A 6574-nucleotide genomic window follows, 5' to 3' on the forward strand; every position below is an offset into this window, starting at 1 on the left:
GGAGCGACCTGTTCTAAACCCATGTTGCCCTGGGTTGTGTAACTGATGGGTTTCTAGATGGGTGGTGATCTTGCTTCTTAGGACCCTTTCAAAGATTTTTATGATATGGGATGTTAGTGCTATTGGTCTGTAGTTCTTTGCTGTTGCTTTACTGCCCCCTTTGTGGAGTGGGGCTATGTCTGTTGTTTTTAGTAACTGAGGGACGACCCCCGTGTCCATGCTCCCTCTCCATAGGATGGAAAAGGCTCGTGATAGGGGCTTCTTGCAGTTCTTGATGAACACAGAGTTCCATGAGTCTGGCCCTGGGGCAGAGTGCATGGGCATGTCATTTATCGCCTGTTCGAAGTCATTTGGCGTCAGGATAACATCGGATAGGCTTGTGTTAATCAAATTTTGTGGCTCTCTCATAAAAAATTCATTTTGATCTTCGACTCTCAGTCTGGTTAGCGGCTTGCTAAAAACTGAGTCATATTGGGACTTGAGTAGCTCACTCATTTCCTTGCTGTCATCTGTGTAGGACCCATCTTGTTTAAGTAGGGGCCCAATACTGGACGTTGTTCTCGATTTTGATTTGGCATAGGAGAAGAAATACTTTGGGTTTCTTTCGATTTCATTTATGGCTTTTAGTTCTTCCCGCGATTCCTGACTCCTAAAGGATTCTTTTAGCTTAAGTTCGATGCTTGCTATTTCTCTGACCAGTGTCTCCCTACGCATTTCAGATATATTGACCTCTTTTAGCCGCTCTGTTATTCTTTTCCGTCGCCTGTAAAGGGAGCGCCTGTCTCTTTCTATTTTACATCTACTCCTCCTTTTTCTTAGAGGAATAAGCCTTGTGCATACATCGAGTGCCACCGAGTTAATCTGTTCTAGGCATAAGTTGGGGTCTGTGTTGCTTAGTATATCTTCCCAGCTTATATCGGTTAGGACTTGGTTTACTTGGTCCCACTTTATGTTTTTGTTATTGAAGTTGAATTTGGTGAATGCTCCCTCGTGACTAGTCTCATTATGTCGGTCTGGGGCTCCGCGCATACATGTCTGAACCTCAATTATGTTGTGATCAGAGTATATTGTTTTTGATATGGTGACATTTCTTATCAGATCATCATTGTATAGAGCGAAACACCAACGTCAAAGACCTGGGAGTGATCATGTCGGAGGATCTCACCTTCAAGGACCATAACATTGTATCAATCGCATCTGCTAGAAAAATGACAGGATGGATAATGAGAACCTTCAAAACTAGGGAGGCCAAGCCCATGATGACACTCTTCAGGTCACTTGTTCTATCTAGGCTGGAATATTGCTGCACACTAACAGCACCTTTCAAGGCAGGTGAAATTGCCGACCTAGAAAATGTACAGAGAACTTTCACGGCGCGCATAACGGAGATAAAACACCTCAATTACTGGGAGTGCTTGAGGTTTCTAAACCTGTATTCCCTGGAACGCAGGAGGGAGAGATACATGATTATATACACCTGGAAAATCCTAGAGGGACTAGTACCGAACTTGCACACGAAAATCACTCACTACGAAAGCAAAAGACTTGGCAGACGATGCACCATCCCCCCAATGAAAAGCAGGGGTGTCACTAGCACGTTAAGAGACCATACAATAAGTGTCAGGGGCCCGAGACTGCTCAACTGCCTCCCAGCACACATAAGGGGGATTACCAACAGACCCCTGGCAGTCTTCAAGCTGGCACCATATGAGAGTGAGTGGAGGTTATATGTAGTCTGGTTGGTAGGTAAGACACATATGAGAGTGAGTGGAGGTTATATGTAGTCTGGTTGGTAGGTAAGATACATATGAGAGTGAGTGGAGGTTATATGTAGTCTGGTTGGTAGGTAAGACACATATGAGAGTGAGTGGAGGTTATATGTAGTCTGGTTGGTAGGTAAGATACATATGAGAGTGAGTGGAGGTTATATGTAGTCTGGTTGGTAGGTAAGATACATATGAGAGTGGAGGTTATATGTAGTCTGGTTGGTAGGTAAGATACATATGAGAGTGAGTGGAGGTTATATGTAGTCTGGTTGGTAGGTAAGATACATATGAGAGTGAGTGGAGGTTATATGTAGTCTGGTTGGTAGGTAAGACACATATGAGAGTGAGTGGAGGTTATATGTAGTCTGGTTGGTAGGTAAGACACATATGAGAGTGAGTGGAGATTATATGTAGTCTGGTTGGTAGGTAAGATACATATGAGAGTGAGTGGAGGTTATATGTAGTCTGGTTGGTAAGTAAGATACATATGAGAGTGGAGGTTATATGTAGTCTGGTTGGTAGGTAAGATACATATGAGAGTGAGTGGAGGTTATATGTAGTCTGGTTGGTAGGTAAGATACATATGAGAGTGAGTGGAGGTTATATGTAGTCTGGTTGGTAGGTAAGACACATATGAGAGTGAGTGGAGGTTATATGTAGTCTGGTTGGTAGGTAAGACACATATGAGAGTGAGTGGAGATTATATGTAGTCTGGTTGGTAGGTAAGATACATATGAGAGTGAGTGGAGGTTATATGTAGTCTGGTTGGTAGGTAAGACACATATGAGAGTGAGTGGAGGTTATATGTAGTCTGGTTGGTAGGTAAGACACATATGAGAGTGAGTGGAGGTTATATGTAGTCTGGTTGGTAGGTAAGATACATATGAGAGTGAGTGGAGGTTATATGTAGTCTGGTTGGAGTAAGATACATATGAGTGGAGGTTATATGTAGTCTGGTTGGTAGGTAAGATACATATGAGAGTGAGTGGAGGTTATATGTAGTCTGGTTGGTAGGTAAGATACATATGAGAGTGAGTGGAGGTTATATGTAGTCTGGTTGGTAGGTAAGACACATATGAGAGTGAGTGGAGGTTATATGTAGTCTGGTTGGTAGGTAAGATACATATGAGAGTGAGTGGAGGTTATATGTAGTCTGGTTGGTAGGTAAGATACATATCTTTGAATTTGAGCAAGAGAAAGCTGAGTTTTGGAGAGGCTAACTGCACAAGTTTAAACCATACCACGGGAGGGGATAGAACCCGCGATCAGAGAGTCTCAAAACTCCAGAGTCTCAAAACTCCAGAGTTTTGAGACTCTCTGAAAGAACAAGCGACATGAAGAGTGTCATCATGGGATTGGCATCCCTAGTTTTGAAGGTTCTCATTATCCATCCTGTCATTTTTCTAGCAGATGCTATTGATACAATGTTATGGTCCTTGAAGGTGAGATCCTTCGACATGATCACTCACAGGTCTTTGACGTTAGTTTTTCGCTCTATTGTGTGGCTGAAATCTGTTTTATACTCTGATGAAGTTTTAATTTCCTCATGTTTACCATATCGGAGTAATTGAAATTTCTCATCGTTGAACTTCATATTGTTTTCTGCAGCCCACTGAAAGATTTGGTTGATGTCCGCCTGGAGCCTTGCAGTGTCTGCAATGGAAGACACTGTCATGCAGACGTGGGTGTCATCTCAAAAGGAAGACACGGTGCTGTGGCTTACATCCTTGTCTATGTCAGAAATGAGGATGTGGAACAAGATGGGAGCGAGTACTGTGCCTTGCGGAACAGAGCTTTTCGCCGTAGCCGCCTCAGACTTGACTCTATCGACTACTACTCTTTGTGTTCTATTTGCGAGGAAGTTATAGATCCATCTACCAACTTTTCCTGTTATTCCTTTAGCACGCATTTTGTGCTCTACACCATGGTCACACTTGTCGAAGGCTTTTGCAAAGTCTGCGTATATTACATCTGCATTCTTTTTGTCTTCTAGTGCATCTAGGTCCTTGTCATAGTGGTGCAGTAGTTGGGACAGACAGGAGCGACCTGCTCTAATCCCATGTTGCCCTGGGTTGTGTAGCTGATGGGTATCTAGATGGATGGCGATCTTGCTTCTTAGGACCCTTTCAAAGATTGTTATGATATGGGATGTTGGCACTATCGGTCTGTAGTTATTTGCTATTGCTTTACTGCCCCCTTTGTAGAGTGGGGCTATGTTTGTTGCTTTTAGTAACCGTGGGACGATCCCAGTGTCCATGCTCCCTCTCCATAGGATGTTAGAAGCACATGATAGGGACTTCTTGTAGTTCTTGAACACAGAGTTCCATGAGTCTGGCCCTGGGGCAGAGTGCATGGGCATGTCATTTATCGCCTGTTCGAAGTCATTTGGCGTCAAGATAACATCAGATAGGCTTGTGTTTACCAAATTCTGTGGCTCTCTCATAAAAAAAAATCATTTGGTCTTCGACTCTCAGTCTGGTTAGCGGCTTGCTAAAAACTGAGTCATATTGGGACTTGAGTAATAATAATAATAATGATAATAATAATAATAATAATAATAATAATAATAATAATAATAATAATAATAATAATAATAATAATAATAATAATAATAATAATAATAATAATAATAATAATAATAATAATAATAATAATAATAATAATAATAATAATAATAATAATAATAATAATAATAATAATAATAATAATAATAATAATAATAATAATAATAATAATAATAATAATAATAATAATAATAATAATAATAATAATAATAATAATAATAATAATAATAATAAGTTTATTTCTTTGTAAAGGTTGCAATGTGTAATTACAATTTTGATTTGCTAAGTACAAAGATAGCCACTATCATGCCGAGGCATTTCCTTGTTGTCATCTGTGTAGGACCCATCTTGTTTAAGTAGGGGCCCAATACTGGATGTTGTTCTCGACTTTGATTTGGCATAAGAAAAGAAATACTTTGTTTTTTTTTCGTTTTCATTTATGGCTTTTAGTTCTTCCCGCGATTCCTGACTCCTATAAGATTCCTTTAGCTTAAGTTCGATGTTTGCTATTTCTCTGACCAGTCTCCCTACGCATTGCAGATATATTGGCCTCTGTTATTCTTTTCCATCGCCTGTAAAGGGAGCGCCTGTCTCTTTCTATTTTACATCTACTCCTCTTTTTTCTTAAAAGAATATGCCTTGAGCATACATCGAGTGCCACAGAGTTAATCTGTTCTAGGCATAAGTTGGGGTCTGTGTTGCTTAGTCTATCTTCCCAGCTTATATCATTTAGGGCTTGGTTTACTTGGTCCCACTTTATGTTCTTGTTGTTGAAGTTGAATTTGGTAAAGGCTCCCTCGTGAATGATCCCATTTTGTCGGTCTTGGGCTCCGCTCATACATGTTTGAACCTCGATTATGTTATGATCCGAGTATATTGTTTTTAATATGGTGACATTTCGTATCAGATCATCATTGTTAGTGAAGATGAGGTCCAGTGTATTCTCCAATCTAGTAGGCTCTATTATTTGCTGGTTTAAGTTGAATTTTGTGCAGAGATTTTAAAAGCTCTTGTCTGAGCTGCCTCCTGGTGTTATCACTGCAACAACATTATTTGCTATATTCCTCCATCTTAGGTGCCTTAAGTTGAAATCCCCCAGGAGCAAGATGTTGGGGGCAGGAGCTGGAAGGTTTTCTAAACAGTGGTCAATTTTTAACAGCTGTTCCTGGAATTGTTGGGACGTTGCATCCGGAGGCTTGTAGACTACCACAATGACTAGGTTTTGGTTCTCGATCTTTACTGTGGAAATTATTTAATTTCCGAAGCTATAGTGCCTAATAAGTGTTTAATGTGTTGATTTGGGTCAAAATGTATTTGTATTTTGAATGGAACCAACTGGGTTCCCGCTGCACCTGCGCAGATGTGCGGGGGTATAGGTCGAGCTGGGGCACGAGGAGGCGGCAGTGTTTTGAATGTAGTGAGGAAGCTGTGAAACATGGGATCAGGAAATTGGCGTTCACGGCGGCCTAAGGATTAATGTAGGCCTCACTTCCTAATAGGAAGTGTCGTAACTGTTCCTGGTGAAGAGTGAGGGAACGTGATTTACGTGACCACCGTAATAAAGTGGTAAAATGAGTGGACAATACTAGGACCGGGGGTGATGGGTGCACCGCCATGGAATGTGTCCAGGGAAAATTACCCGTGAGTTAATCCTCACTCATCGGTCTCAGATCTTAATGGAGTGACCTCTAATGTGTATAATAATTATGAGACGTTAAATCGTCTTGTGAATGGTAATGTAATCAGTGATAATAACATTACGTTAAGAGAATGCGGGAAGTGAAATAAATCGCTCTGCTCCGAGTGAACGTGTGGTTCTCGTCCCGAGGATAGCGAAGTTTTATGGAATCACGACTTCTAAACTGGGACAAACCAACGGATACCTCGTCCTGCTGGAATAAGAACCATGTCGGTGTAGCAGGATATCGAAATGAGATGGTGAATGGAGGAAATAAGGAGCATCAATCACCCACAGTTAAACAACCTTTCTAGTTATAGCAGACTGATACTGGCAAGTTAGGTATGTTTTAAATGGATAGGTTATGGGTGATCCAGCGCTACTTAATTAGTAGCGCCGTACTTGAGGGTGCTACCCAATTTATACTGGTCTCGGATAGACATGGATAAAATTGTTAGGGTCGAGGGGCCACCTGCAGTGACCAGAGGTGGTTAAGTTTTCTCACATGTCTACACGGGTGACTACGGTAAACAATATAGTTGTTGTCTCCCAAGGAGATTACTCGT

The 6574-nt window shown here is 41.1% G+C and overlaps 1 long non-coding RNA gene across 1 annotated transcript; it reads left to right on the forward strand.

The window, feature by feature from the left end:
* The first annotated feature begins 1710 nt into the window (after positions 1-1710).
* On the forward strand, positions 1711-2936 carry LOC138851760 (uncharacterized). Its single transcript, XR_011391385.1, has 3 exons — positions 1711-2219; positions 2266-2615; positions 2708-2936. It is a non-coding gene; the product is annotated as an uncharacterized lncRNA (long non-coding RNA).
* Positions 2937-6574: the final 3638 nt, after the last annotated feature.

The sequence above is a fragment of the Cherax quadricarinatus genome, unplaced genomic scaffold (genome assembly GCF_038502225.1).
Source record: "Cherax quadricarinatus isolate ZL_2023a unplaced genomic scaffold, ASM3850222v1 Contig1968, whole genome shotgun sequence".
Lineage (NCBI taxonomy): Eukaryota > Metazoa > Arthropoda > Malacostraca > Decapoda > Parastacidae > Cherax > Cherax quadricarinatus.